The 15,989-nt window shown below is 30.2% G+C and overlaps 1 long non-coding RNA gene across 2 annotated transcripts; it reads left to right on the top strand.

Annotated features, from left to right (window-relative positions):
* Positions 1–286: 286 nt before the first annotated feature.
* Positions 287–15,989, top strand: LOC106689230 (uncharacterized). 2 transcript variants are annotated; one of them, XR_001344400.2, is made up of 3 exons: positions 287–396; positions 3,940–4,058; positions 15,747–15,989. It is a non-coding gene; the product is annotated as an uncharacterized lncRNA (long non-coding RNA). The 2 variants fall into 2 exon arrangements; XR_001344401.1 differs by lacking the exon at positions 15,747–15,989 and adding an exon at positions 4,804–5,036.

Raw genomic sequence — 15,989 nt, 5'->3', positions numbered from 1 at the left:
ACTCCTTTATTTTTATATTTGGTTAATACTTATACTATGATATATTTATATCAGTGAGATATTGTCTTTGAGTGCGTTGTGCATTATAAGGTTAGTTTCAGGGTCAGATTAAGGTTGTTAATTGTTTTAAACATGTTTGTTACTAACGCTTGTTGTAGTTAATGCCAGTAGATTAACTACAATATGATTTATAACTATAATGTTTGAAAAATATTCGTTATAAATATTTGCTTGGTATATTTAACATATGTGGCATATGTTTCTAGTCGGTGAGCTAATTGTTTAATTAAGTTTATCGTAAGTAGGTCAGCCAGGTATTCTTTTGTGAACTATATTGTATATGAGGATACATTCCATTATTGGCTAATGGAATTGTACGCTTTTATTTAACATGAAGTAAGCATTCATTTCATCTTATTAATATCTGTATATTTATATACATGGTAACGAAAGTTGATGGGTGATATAAGATAGGAGATATAGGAAAAACTGATTGTAAAACACATACAAATAAACAAATCTTTAGTAAAGGAATAAACGAAATGCCTTAGTCCATTTGTAAATCTTGGAAAAATGGTAAATTATTGGAAGGAAAACCGACTGATTTCCCACCGTATAACCAATCTAGTTCTTTTAGACCTTCATCTAAGGCTACTTTTTGGATCTTGGAAACCTATTGACCACAGGAATGACGAACAATAGGTCACATACATTACATTACACAAGCTCAATAAGCTGACCTAATAGGTTCTGATGGGAACACGAGGCTTCTCCATGCGTAGTAGCGTTGGTCGCAGTTTCCCAATAGCTTCTAGGCTCAGACTAAACGCTGGATGATGGGGTCAAGTCTTTTAAGGTTACCACCTGTCATTTTCACTACATGCTAGCATGCATCTGATGGTTATTCTATTAGTGTACCAAATATATATGAAGCGTTGGGTTTCACTGATTTAAGTGTCAACAAATTATGTCAATAAAAAAAATATCTTAAACTCTAAAATTCACTGAGTGGGGAAAGATAGGTGAGGTCATACAAAGATCTCCGTATATTTCCTGTTGTTTCAAATGAATAGAGATCGATTCTAGAGTTAAATTTGTATGAAATATATTGATTGAAGCACAAAGATTATTTTTGTAGGAAAGGCATTTTTTTCAAATCTGTGGCACTTAAGTCACTTGGTCTCGTCTCATAAGGTCCGTTTATTTTGAATATTTGTTTTCCGGAATGAAATATTATATCTGCTTATAACTATTATATCTGCTACTACTAATTATATACTTTTTTTCTTCTAAATTAATTTCTTTTCAGAGCTGAACTCTTAATTTTACCTACCGTTCACGATCATTGTCACATTAAATGTTCTAGTTAAAATGTTTTACATATATTTTTTACTGTATTTTTATAAATCTTGGTAGAATTTCTATATCATATTAAATAGATCACTATTATTTATTTCTGAATAAAATTGGCTATTAGTGGTTCCCTACCCATACAAGCATTGAACCATGAGCGGCCAACCCTCACTCCCGACTTATGGCAAGTGTGAAGCACCTCACTCGGAAAACATTTAAAATTTAAGTTGATTAACGCATTTTGAGACACATTTATTTGGCATTTACCTGTTAAAATCTTCTTGCTTGCCATATCTATAAATCCGAAATGGTAAATAGCAAAATAGATCTAACAAAGCCTCACAAAAATTGTTGTTGCCTAACCCCTCCTCCCTCCCCCTGGCTTACCTATGGTCAATAAACAGTAGGGGTCCTATGGTTTAAATGTACAGTACCACTTATTTTATATAAATATATTGACTAAACTAACCAAACTGAAATAGACAACTACTGACCTCAAGTACCACCCACATATCCTATCCAACTACTAACATCAAGTACCTCCCCCATATCTAGATTGATAGACAGGATGTACTTTCTCCGCTACGATGCTTCTCGTCCTTGAAGTGACCTTTATATCTCCGTTTTCCAGGAATCGTGACGGCCCTCGGGTCCTCATGAGCTCATTGACATTCGCATACCCGACATTCCGTTGAAAACATCTTTCCATTTTTCTTTCATGACTCCCTCACCAGGGTAGGGGTCACACTACCCTAATATCCCGCTGCGCCATTTAAATTTTAAATCAGATTTGCACGCATTTTTCGCTTGAAGGACTCTAGAATTTGATATTTTAAATTAGAGGAGAATAATAATCAAGGGATTCAGATGAATTGCACATAAAGCTGAAAGGGCCGAGTTCATAGACGGCATTGAAATTAGTGTAAAACTTAAAAAAAATATATGGGTTTTAATAAATGGCCCCTTAGATAAGTAATGCAAGAGAGACTAAATAAGAGACACCTGTGAGTTAGAGTGTTCAACAAGTTTCACAGCTGTCAATCTTTTCTGTTTAAATTTGTACCAATAAATTTATAATTTTTATTATTTTTATTTTTTACTTTGGTGCCGCAATTACCATTTATCGTAAACCGATAACCTCTGTCTCACACTATCCTTTAATAACTCCCCACTTATATTTAGTCAGTTAGTTTTTTTAATTTATTTATTGTTTTCTTCCCTGTATTTAAAATTGTGTGTATACAATTTTAATATATGCTCTAATCAAGTGTGGCTACACTGTTTTTTGGCCAATATATGTTATTGTAAAATTAAAATTACCTTTATTAATGTTATAAAGGGACCTTGTCCTAGAATAATAAACTATTTTTCAATTAATTTCATTTCATTTCACATATTCCTATCAACCAGATCTGTTAATTAGGACTACATCTGAACAAACAACTGACTTAAGACTGAAAAGACAGGAAACAGCTCGTTGATTCCCACTATTACAGCACTCACTAGAAAAACGGACTAAAATTCCAACTAATTACAAAAGAATTGCATATATGACTAGAATAAGGCCTATATGGACTTACGAAGTTAAGCTTTGGGGCTCCAATAAACCATCGAATTCCTCTTGTATCCAATCCAAAATCCTTTGTAAAATCGTTATTGCTCCTTACTTTCTCACACAAAAAAAAATTGCATACATCACGACCTCAAATGTTCCATGGCCGATTCTCCTTCCATTATAAACTTCCTAACCATCCAAACCCATTCCTATTTAACCTGGTAATAAAGGAGAATTACCTGGTAATCTTCCTAGACATCTGGAAAGAAGACATTTGCCTCGTGACCTTCTTCTCTAGAAATGTTATTGGAGTTCTATCAATAGATATATTATCCATATAGGTTATAAGTTTTTTTGTTTGTTTAATACTAAAAAATAACAGGTAACCTCAAAATATACTTAAAGGCACAGCAAATTCCATCTGGAGTTAAGTGGTCAATTTCAAATTAAGTATTTGAATAGGCCAAGTAGAATTAAAATTAAATAACTACATTAAAATTAAAATTAAAATGAAAGTTCATTGATAATTTTTACCTGAGTGCCCTTTATGAATTAAACCCTTTATAGTGGATTTTAATGAAAGGTTAAAATAAAGGAATGTCTTAATATTTTTTTATTTGTTTGGATTGATGTAAATATGTACTAAGAAAGAAAGACTGGATACATTACTAGTACTAAAACTTTCCTGGTTAGAATCGGAGAAATGGGAGAAAATTCCAAATATATTGACATAGCACACATTGAAAGTAAAAAATAACAAATAATAAACAAAGATATAGCGATAATATGCATAAATCAATTAATTAACATAATTTGAAACATTAAAGAACTTTAAAGCATAAAAACAATTTATTCATACATAAATAGAAAAATAATTTAATGCGTAAATGAAAGTACTTTGAAACATATATAAAACCCCAATATTTAATTAGTTAAAGAGTTGAGTAAGCCCATAAACTTATGGTCGCATTTTTTTTACCTTTGAAAAAAAAATTACTGTGTATTTAATTAAACATTCGTCTTATTTACAGAATTCAGAACATCAGCTACATTGTAAAACTGGAAAAACCCGTCTTCGTTACCTTTAAAACCAAATCTCTTGTACCTAAGTTACATGTAGAGAAAGGGTAACGTTCAAATAAGGAAAAAGGTGAGATTACTCTTAAAATATTAACAAAAGAATAAAATTATTAGTGAATTTAAAATGAATGGCCTCAAATTTATTGAAATGAGGTATACGAAGCCAGATTATAATAATCGGCAGTTTAGTGGTACAAAACATTGCACAATGCTTAGCAATATTACCCCAGTTTATAAGTTCACTTATTTCAAACAAGATTATATTTATTTATTAAACATAATGTTCACAATGGCAGTTCACTTTTGGTGCCAATAATTTACCTAATTGACTAGACTCGTTAAGTCTCCTACGAGGTCTCAAAGCCATTTTATTTAAAACATTGAAATTCTTCTGTTCGAACTAAAATTAATGAAAGTTTGACAAGATGTTTAAAAGGATATTTCTGTTGAATGGTTGTTTTGTATTTCTATCTTATTACATCTTTTATGCAAGATATTTGTTGGTCAGTTAAATAGGTGCTTGATAAATGTAGTCAGTGCTTCCTCGAATGATGATGAAATGAATTGTCTAGATCCTTAAGTAGTTATTTTGGAAAAGGATGTTACTGTGCAATAAAATGAAATCATCATCATTAAGATTGTTGTTTAAGGGTTATATCATCAACCACAATTAAGAAATAATATGAAATTGCCTCAGTTATATATACATCAATAATTTAGTCACAATAGAAAACAATTGAAGATCTACCTAGCCTCAATAGAGCGATTGGGTTCAACATATTTTAGTAATTTAATTTAAAATAACCATATTTTAGTTCGATAATTTGCCTTATGAACAATGAGTGAGTAACGTTTAATTCAATCGGAAACATGAAATAAGAAGTAAAACAGACATGACAATTAATGAAAAAAGAAATGAAGCAAGAAAGTACCCATGAAGATCCATCTAGGCAGAATGGAATGACGGAAATATTAATTGATCAATCAAAATCATTTATTCCAATAAAAAAAGTTCATAAAAAATAAAAATAGAAACAGAACATCTCAATTTGGCCAAGTTAAATACCTTCTTTGTATCAAATTTTCATTGTTTGTATTTAATTGAAACATATATTACAAATAAAATATAAAGTTAAGTCAGCCTTCATTCAAATCTATCTACAGTCTACCATTCAATAGTTTAAATTCCAATACAGTCCACTCATTTTCGCTTATTACCAATCTTAATTCACTTTTCGATCTTGGGTAATATTTAGTTCCACCAAAAATACCCAGATCATCAATCAATTATTTAATTTAGTACTATACCAAGTGATATTGTAATTAATTGCTACAAACCAGCTGGTTGGTAGAAGTTTCTATTATAAGGTAAAAAAATTAAACAATCATTAGTGAATATTTTAAGCCCAAAATGCCAAATATTCCTAGTAACAAATATATAACTTTAAACCCTGTTTGGTCAATGTATGTTGGTAAAGAAGTATACATATACATTGTACAACATACAGAAATAAATAATAACAATTTTCGTACTGTAAGAAGGTTAAATTAAATAAAAGATTAAAATAAATATATAAAACATATCTTTAAATTTTCAATTAATTAAATTCTGCAATGAGTGAAAAAAAATAGAATTTCATATTATATTTTTCAGGTTTTTTTTTTCTTATTTTCTTCACTGTACTTCCTGTATCTGAACAGTATATAGCGTGAGTCTTCGGACGTATTTTACGTACACGGGATATTACAGTGCGCTCGGTTCAGTATGTTGTGGGTTCGATTCACACCTGGGGCAGTCAACATTTATTTTTCAGTGGTCCCGAAAAATGAATCTTGACACTCCCACCTTGGTTAGTTCGCGGCGGCAACTCAGGTAGCCTAGTGGTCCACTTGCCGGACTTGTTCCCCCCACTAAATACCAGTACCAGTACCAGTTGTTTGCACACTTGCATCTTCTTGTTCGTACTCGCACGAAGTGATCTTCGGTATCCTTGTTGCCTTGATGTTTGGTGATTTTTGACCCCATTTTTTTAGCGCTACGCAAATGCGTATTTGAGATTTGCCAAAAACAGAACAAGTTGCAATTTTATTTCTTCAGGATTGAAATATTTTACCTAAAAAACGTGCTTGTAACAATTCCCATGACATTAAACTATATTTTGGTAAAAGTGTGATCAGCAAGTGGGACTTTGAAAAGACACCTGGTTTGAGTTGAGCAGAATTCCATTTTGTTCAGCTTTAAGATTCATATATTGCTGGTGCTAAGAGCTGATATCTGTTAAATTATGTGTAAAGCAGCTTGATTTATCGGTTATTGATGAAAGGTTGTTTACTAAACGTAAAAATAATTGTGGTTGAGTATTACCAGAACAGTGTGTGTTTGGTGGTATATGTAGAGAAACAAAAGATTCATTTGTTGACACTGGTCCTAATAGAACTGGTTCTATCCTTCTTGATAAAATTATTGAAAACATTGCCGATGGTAGTATAATTTGTTCTGACAGTTGGAAAGGTTACCAAACAAATGCAATAATAAAAGAAGGATTCCTACATGCTAAGGTTAATCATAAATACAATTTTATTAATCCTGATACAGGAGTTCATAACAAACAGTTGAGAGAATGTGGGGAGGATTGCTAAATGGAGGAACAAGAGATATAGGGGGACGGCCAGACCTCATTTGAAATCTTATTTATCAGAGTTCATATGGCAACAGCATCAGGTGAAAGAAAATAGAGGCTGTTTTGAATCTATATTAAATTCCAAATCGGCCCATTTTCTACTGAAATGTGATTGACTACTTTACATAAATAAAATGTTTGAATTTTAAAGTGTTTTGATTTTACAAAAAAAAAAAAATGTTTTACGATTTAAGTGATGTAAGAATAATTACCAATTGTCCAACTAGTCCAAGTATGTGTGTGTAGCAACCTAATGCAGTTGGGCAGCCGTACTTTTTTAATAAGGTGTTTTTCTCTCTGCTTCATTTCAGCAGCTTTCCAACGGTATACATAACTTTGAGGAACAAGTCTCATTTCGAAGAGATATTACGTTGGTAGGTTAAAGAAACTTTAAATACCTTCAACTATTGGAATACCTTGTAATATTTTTGATCTACCTTTCTCTTCTTGATCCTATTTTTTTTTCACACAAAATGTTTCTTATGTAGTTTTCAGCAAACACAGTGTTAAATAGTTTGGAATGGATTATATTGTTTATCTAACTATTTTACTATTTATTTATTTGTTTTTTCAACCAAGTCGAGTGGATGGTTATAAGAATATATTAATTTACAAATATTAAATGGAATAAAATACTAAAACAATTGCCCATTTAGTAACCCATCGTCAATTTAAAGTTACACAGCCATCCGTTATTATTTAAGTTATTTCATTTAGCTATAACAGCTGAGGATCTACAGAGACAGGTAGTAAATGGTGGCAACTCAAAGCTATCCAAGATGGCATCGCAGCTCAAATTATACGTGATTACTGGATACTACTAAATGGGTAGTCGCTTCAGTTTCTGATCCCACTTTATTTTCTAATTACCACATCCTTATAACCACAGTCACCAATTAAAAATTAATAAAAAGTGAAATTATTGGACAAACAATAAAAGTCAATCAAAACTAATAGCACTATACTAATGCTTGCAGCAGTAACCTACTTTAGAACAATATGGAGGAGGAGAAAAATTGGCAAATATCGAAACAAAAATAATACTATGTTCTCATATTGATGTAGGCAACAAATGTTTTTTTTAACTTCCCTATCTCATTATCTCTTCAAATTTAAAATGACTTCACGACGAGTGACGAGAGTCTGTCGTCGTAATACTGATAAAATGAGAAAAAAATTGATAAAATCCTCAAGATCGTATCTCAAAACATTATTGAGTGAGATTATACCAATTATTTCCGGAAATTATTCATTTTTAGGATAAACTGGGGCAAATGATTCGAAAAATGGTACTGCCCTGAAATTAATTCTCAACAACTGATGTCTGCTTAAAAATAAAATGGACATCTTACAGTTATCAGCTTGACTTGTTTATAATACGAAAATAGTGTTTCTACCGTGTTTTCGAGTGAGAAGCACTTTTATGTTCTGAATTGATAAAAAAGCGGTTACACATCCAAACAAATTGAATTTTTCTCTTTAATCTCATAAGGGATACTATTAATTATTTTCATGTACATTTTTTTTTTTTACAATATATTTTTATTTATATTTCACATTGGTACATAAATGTCCGTCTGTTTTAGTTTAAGGAAAATTGTACCAATAAGTGCATTTGTGTCTTATTGACGTTTTTTATTTTTAACTGTGATGTCAATGATCAAATCAGGAATCTAGTAATACTATTTTAAAATAAGATATAAGATTAACTTCAAACACAAAATAATCATAAAACAATGTAAAGATATTCTTAATTTAAACTTACTCATAAAAACAACAAATTTAACGGGGAAAAAAGTTTTATAAAACTCTCATTTTTCAATGGTCATATATATGACCCAATTGATCAGGGAAATATGTATATATACCATTGTGGAGGTCGATAAAGATAAAAAAAATCAGGAAAGAATCAATCTTATTAGAAAATTCTTTATATTCATGCAATACTCATTTAATCCACTAAATTGTGGGAGAGAATAGGTAGTACAAAAAATATGTATTTAAAATTATTGCCAACGCAGGTTGAAAATTATCCATTAATTTTTGAGATGCAATCACCTCCATTCAATCTACTCTTATATTTAGCTTTTGATACAAGATTCTCCTTATGAAGCTATATTTTCCTACAAATTTGTTGGTATTGCATAGGAAATTCATCCTAGATTCCAAAATTTGTAACAATAATCTTCAGCTTTTGTAGAGAAATTTGGTTGTCTATTCAGGAAAACATGATTTTCCAGCTTTATGAATCATAGTTCGACAACTAATTTAGACAGAACGGTGAAGTCGGTGGCACCGATCTGCAGTTGTGTTGTTAATTCTCCTTTAACAACAGATATATTCATCAATTTTGCATTTGTCCATAACTTAAGGATCTAGATCAGATATCAGAAGAACCATAGTCATAATATCTTTAGTCGGAAACTAAAAACAAAATCTATAGTAATGCTAAATTAAATTCTTCCCAGGACATTACATATAAGGAAAGTTTTATGGTATAAAAAATTGAGATGGAATTTCAACAGTACTTCAACTACATTTGTTCTTCAAAATAAGAATATTTTTAATGATGTAATAATAGTTTGATCAGTGAAAAACATTTTTAAATAAGATGAAAGGAATATGGTCCGGGTGCGGTCAAAAAAAAAAAACTCAAATAGTAGAAATATACTATTTTAATGAGCCAACGTTTCGCCCCACGTTGCAGGGCTTCTTCAGGGCTATTTTGACGGCAGTCAAAACAAAAATGATTTTTTTTTTTTTTTCATATGTAAATAAGTTTGAATTCAAATAAATCTAATTAAATAAGTTCTTTACTTATTTGTGTTCGCCCCAGTCATCTCTCCTCAAAGAATATTTTGTATTCTTTTTTTGCAATCTAAGACCAAGACTAATTTCTTAATATAACTAGGGGGTTTAAAATTTGGTATGAAAAAAATGAAAAATTGTTTTTATCACTATGTGGTGAACACAATGTTGAAACTAAAACATGAGGCCAAACTTTAACGGCTCAAAAATGCTGTTAAAACTATACGTTAATTGTAGTGTATAGGTTACACTATAATAAACGAGGTTTAACTAAATATTAAGGAAAAATGAGATACCTCGTCATCAATTATCAATTTTGTACATACTCATTTTACTTACACCTACCCTTATTTACCATAAGTTTTTTATGTTTATTATAAATAAATATTTTTTTTTTTTTTCTTTCGGCCAAGACTCCCGTTGGAGTCCTATACTGCTAGATATATATAATATATTTAATGTACAAAACAAATTCCATTGGCGGGAAATTCAAAATTCCTACTGATACTAATGCTTTAGATCACAATTTTCGATTTCGGCTTACTACTTTTCAGTGGAGGTATGGTTTATATTAATTTATAACATTCTGCTAAGTTAGTTTTTAAGCTCTCGCCCCTGGAGCTTGTTTCATAAACTAGTACCTTCATTTCTTTATTATAATTATTTTGAAGAACTACCTAATAACTATTGTAGTGGAAAGTTACAACTCTTGTGGTGATTTTCAGCATCTTATAATAATATATTATTTTTTCTATTGAAATTGCCAGAACTGATAACAGTACCCCTATTGGAGGCTGATGCTGCGATCTTACGGAGAACCTACAAACTAAAAACATAACTTCTACTTCTACTGAGAAAGTAAAGTTAAAAATGACTAAAATTTAATTATGATTTTTAAGTTTCAATCGTAAAACTTAATTGTTTGCATTTTCAATATATTTTTGTAAATCAATGCATTTTTTAAAAAGTCTTTAATGAGTAATTTATTGAATTTTAATCATCTTAATGTTCTTTTATGATTAATTTGTAAAGCACCTACTTATTCAGATAATCTCTACAATTAATTAAAATATTTTCACCTCCAAATATTTCTAATAGAATTCACATCAAAACATCAGATAAGAATTTCACCAAAAAAAGAAAAAGATAGTATTCAATCTGAGTTATGTAACCATATCTAATGCAACTTATTAATTTAATGTTTTTTTCTGTTTTAGAGGGATCGGAAAAAAAAAAAATTAAAATATTTACCAATTTACTATAAAATTTTTTATAATATTTCAAAATAATTCTTATATAAAGATGTATATTATGTGCTCTTTTTTTTTTTTTAAATAATAGATAAGAATTGTGGGACTGGGTTTTAAACAATGGTTACTGAAAATTTTTGTAATGGTAAAATATTTGTTAATTAAATATTACATATTCAAATAACAGTTATTCATCATAAATTGATACAAACATTATTCTTTTAAAATATTAATTTCCTGAAGAGCCTTTAAGGAATCTATGTGATCAGCTCTAACAAAGCTGGTGATGCCAAAAACCTAAATTCACTATGTAAATGCTGCATTTTTTATTATTATTATTCCTGAAAGCTTTCACTTGAATAAAAAAAATTAATTGTGGCAGTCTTGGGACTGGTTGTCAGAAGTAATACTTCTGGAAATGGAATAATCCACTAAAAACTAACTCATGCATCAAATTGATCATGCATTCCCTAATATAACTTAAGGCAGAAAATATTAAGTTCCATAATAATAATAATAATAATTTTTATTATTATAGAGAAGAATAAGTTAACACTCAATCAATCAGGCATTTCACATCTTAAGCTACAGGGTACTGCCGGGATTGTTAAGTTACAGTAAGTTCCTACCCTCTTGCTACAATATAAAACTTTTCCTGCTAAAATTGACCAGTGTTGTCCCCTCTCCCTCACACTAATTCCATTTCATCTCTTCTAGCGTCACAAAATGAATTTACTACCGTATATATTTATTTCTTCATTTGTAAAATATTAGTAATGAAATTTATCTTCAGAATATTAAAGTATAAAGAATTATGAAATATGAAGTATGTTCAAAATTGTTTCATTACCTTTATCACTGCTTATGAAATAATGTTGAACAGTGACCAGCTCATTAACTAAATCTAGTAAATCATTTTAATTTGTAATTATAAACATTTCATTCTTTAGTTAAAAAAAAATTAATGGATATCTGGAAATTTCTGCAATAATGGGTCAGTACTTATCTGAGATATTTCAGATAGGTACTAGCTGTTTCAATACAGGAATAAAGTCTACTATTCACTTTTTTTTTTTTTTGTGGTATATCAGATAACTACATTAGGTTAGCCTCATCATTTTTAAAGTCCCATTTAGATATGAAAGATATAAGGTGTCTAGCTTAATGTTTATAATTTCACATTGCAACTTGATCTTAAATTGTTTTTTTGTTGTTTTTTACGTATAAACAGTTATATTTAGCTATCAAAAAGGTAAACTTAGAATTAAAAAAAAGTTTATAGTTTTTTTTTTTATTAAATTTCAAGGGTTTGATTCTTTTTACTATTTGTATTTTGCATAGCACTGAATTAGTACGAATCACATGATAGGCTGGCTCAATAAATTCTATGAACCAAGTACAAATGTGCAATAAACTGCAAATCATTCAGTCGTGTATTCAACCTAGACCATCCATGTTGTTATAACTTAAAGAGTCAAGATCTCCTGTAGCTGCAACCATTTTCCGATAGTGAAAGCCTAAAATAGCCTCACTATCTCTAGCCATTCTGTCTTCCTATTGCTGTAAGGTTTCTTATTCAGCCAGTATGATTTGCTGAATATTGGTTTTACTAAAAAGATACTATTTGATCTTATTAATCCAATTTCTGCTCTATTTATTGATAACAATGCATATCTATGATATTTTTGGTTTTAGCATATAAACCATATGTAATAGAAAATCCTTAATACTACAAGGACATACATATTTTTAATGTTGTAACATCCAAATCTTTTGAAACATAAGAAGGAATAAAATTTAATATACCTACAAGGCTACAATGTGGTGTTAACAAAAATCCATAAGGTTTGGATTTCATTTAACATATTCTATCTCAAACAGATTTTCTACAACCAAGTTGTATTTATTGACATAATATATTCCAAGGCAAGAACAACATCTTTCAATACATTCCACAGCAAAATCAAGACATTCAGTGAAATTCTTTGTACTTCGGAGTATACAATTACCCAATGGAATTAATTGGAATATCAAATAAAAAAAACACATACAAATACACAAGAAACTATAGTTCACAGATAATTCTAATATTTCATATAAAACTTCTTTTTGGAAAAAATTCTTTTTAAAATTTATTGCATTCTAAATTGAAATTGCAGGATTAGAGTAAGATTTGGTATAGCTAATTTTAAATGCTGAGCACTATTTTGATTAGTGTTTTTGCGGACTAGCCTAAGAATCTACAAATGATTGCACTAACAATCTGCCGGTTGGAAAATAAGCTCTGCCTGGTTCCTGCCAAAAGTGATGAGCCCTGAGCACTTGTGTTAACCCAAGCTAACTTTCTAAAGAACATACCAATGCTCCCTATCCACTAAAGGTGGAATTACACTCTGAAGTTTATCCTTAATAGTAAGTTAATGTTAACAAGAAATAACTGTAATTGTAAACCATTATACTAATACATGAATATTGTATAAAAACTAATCAAGAAACTGTAAAGATATCACTGAGTAAATTAGTATAATTTATCCATCTTTCTATCATGCTAATTCTCCAAGAGATACGTGTTTACTCTGTAATAGAGCATTTTAATCAAGAACGAAGCAGTAAAAAGTTCAATATATCTATTAGTTCTTTGATTGCTGGCTCTTTTATTTATCTTCCTCAGAAATTACATTTCCATCTGGAGGGGAATTATATATTTTAAATTAAAGAGATTTTTAAATACAGCATTACAGACAGTTATCAGTATCTTCAAATTTCTAAATATAATATATAAGGGAACGTTAATGTACAATGCATTTTATTGTATTGTATAGTTTACACAATACAATAAAATGCTTAAAGCATAATTAAAATAAATTAAAAAAAAATTCAATATATCTAAAGAGGTCAAGCAGTAAATTATAAATAAAAAAAATAGTATTATAGTGGTTAAGAAAATTTTATGTTACTAAGTTTTCAAATTAGAAAAAAATCTGCTTTGAAAAATAATCCTTCATAAGTTACCTAAAGATTAAAAATTTAAAACAAGCCAGTAACATTGAACTATAGTAATCTTTTATGACACTTTATTTTATTTGCATTTTCACTTGCAGTTGATGATTTTGCCACTATCAATTTATATTTATCAATAAATAATTTGCAATAAAATTGCTTCTGATTTCTCTTAATATACCAAAAGAACCATGAATTGAAGCAGAGCATCTTATTAGTCAAAATCACTTTCAAAGCTTAAAACAGATTTCAAGAATTCAAAGTTCTTTTTTTTGGGGGGGGGGGAATGGCCCATGATGATGAAACTTTCTTTTTCAGATGTACTCTCAAGTGGTAGATTTCTATAAAACTTCATCAAGTCCAAGAACATTTTTGACAGTGGTGGGCCAATTTATTTTATATCTGCTCATTTCGTTTGATAAAGATCATGTCTAAAGTCTATTATTCTGGGTTTTGTTGTTTATTTTTAACCCACAAATTAAAATTGAAAATTTTCAACTACTAAATTATCATAACTCGGCTTTAAAACACAAGGAAAATAATTCTTGGGAAAAAACTGTTCCCAAACATATAACTAAAATATTTATGTTCCCATAAAGGGCTATTAAAAGAACATAAATTTGAGTTTTTTTCATTAAACTAACTTGTTATAGCTTGTCTAAGTGCATAACTCCTCTCTTTTGGGTGTAACAAAATCTGATTACTATTTTTCTCTTTTATTCATAAAAAGCACAATGTGTATTAAAAAAAAAGAAAAGAGTTATTAAGTATTTTGTACTATCACTATATCTATTACAAAATACCTTAATTTACATTTAATAACAGTATTGCCATTTTTTTTCAGTTTATAAAAAGATGAAATTGAATTTTAAAAATTAGGTAGGTAATTATTTATTTGTTTTATTTTTTTCCATAGATGCCCTTCAAGCATTCAATGAAGTATAGGAAAAACTGTAGACTATTACATGGACGGTACAGTTTAGTTTGTAATATTTCAAGATGGTGACATAAGTCATGAAAATTTCATGGAAATCAGGGCTCTCTCAGCCATAAAGTTTGGGTGGACATAGCTTTGTAGTTTTTTGTTTATTACACCATGCCTGGTTATTTCTCACAAACGGGAGTCATCTATAGGGTACCACCCTATTTTAATCATGCTAGAGGACTTTAAATATCAAGTTATCATTGCGAGGAACCTCCACTCGTCCATGAAATAAAAATAGACACCGCAGGCCAGATTTGAACCGGCACCACAGCAGTTCTGAGGTTGCTAAGACCTACTTCTTAGTCACTAATGGCTCCGAGAGAACATAGCTAACATATTATTTATTATGTTATATCCTCAGTGGGTCAACCTTGGGGTCAGGAGACCCTCATGGAACAAATATTACAGGAAAAAGTACTTCAGGTTGAGAGAGATACCAATGGATTATGTATTTGCACAAATGTAAAGTCAAGAAACATAAAACCTTACTAAGTATTGAATCTAACACCCTTCATGGGTTGTAAGAGTAATTTTTTTACCTGATAGTGTTCTGAAACTAAAATTCAAATATTTATTCAAAATTCTATTCACTTTATCTTTTCTATTATTCTATATAGTCTCTCAATACTATAAAGAACTGGATTGGGAAAAACCCAGAGGAAGGCTTGATGGAAGTCACCACTATATACTCAACTGTATCCCATGAGGCGATACAGATTATTTCAGGAGGTGGTAATGCTAATAACCTACTGCTGCAGGTACACATGATGAAACAAATATTCAAGAAAGAGACTCTGAAGGTCTGTCTTAGGGCTGATAGGCTTTCAAGCCAAGGTCCATAGCCCTGAGAAGTACACAGACCTCTTATGCTGTGGCATCTCTGAGGCTGATGAAAACATTTCATGAATTGTATTGTCTTTCAGCAACTAAAGGCTAAATTTTTGGGATAAAACAGGCTCTATATCTTAACATGGGACAATTTTTCTCTGCTAGTCACTGAAGAAACAACCTGTTTAACCTAGAGTTCTTTATAGGTCGAAAACTCAAGTGGATCCAGTCCTTTACAACCTTGGAAGAAGAGGACTAACTCCTTGGATGTTGCCAAACCATTGAGGCTCAGGAGATGACTGAAACTGACTCCAAAGCAAGGACTGAAAATGTTTAAACAGTGTTCACAGTTCACTGAAAATAGTCAAGTATTTTCCTTGTGATAGTGAGATGTTATGCAGTAAACACATGTATTACCTGAAATGTAACATTCACTACAATAAATTCAT

The sequence above is a fragment of the Halyomorpha halys genome, unplaced genomic scaffold, assembly GCF_000696795.3.
Source record: "Halyomorpha halys isolate HHAL.00 unplaced genomic scaffold, Hhal_1.1 Scaffold1310.1, whole genome shotgun sequence".
Lineage (NCBI taxonomy): Eukaryota > Metazoa > Arthropoda > Insecta > Hemiptera > Pentatomidae > Halyomorpha > Halyomorpha halys.
Note: the sequence above shows the minus strand (reverse complement) of the source record. Positions and strands in the feature narration are given on the sequence as shown.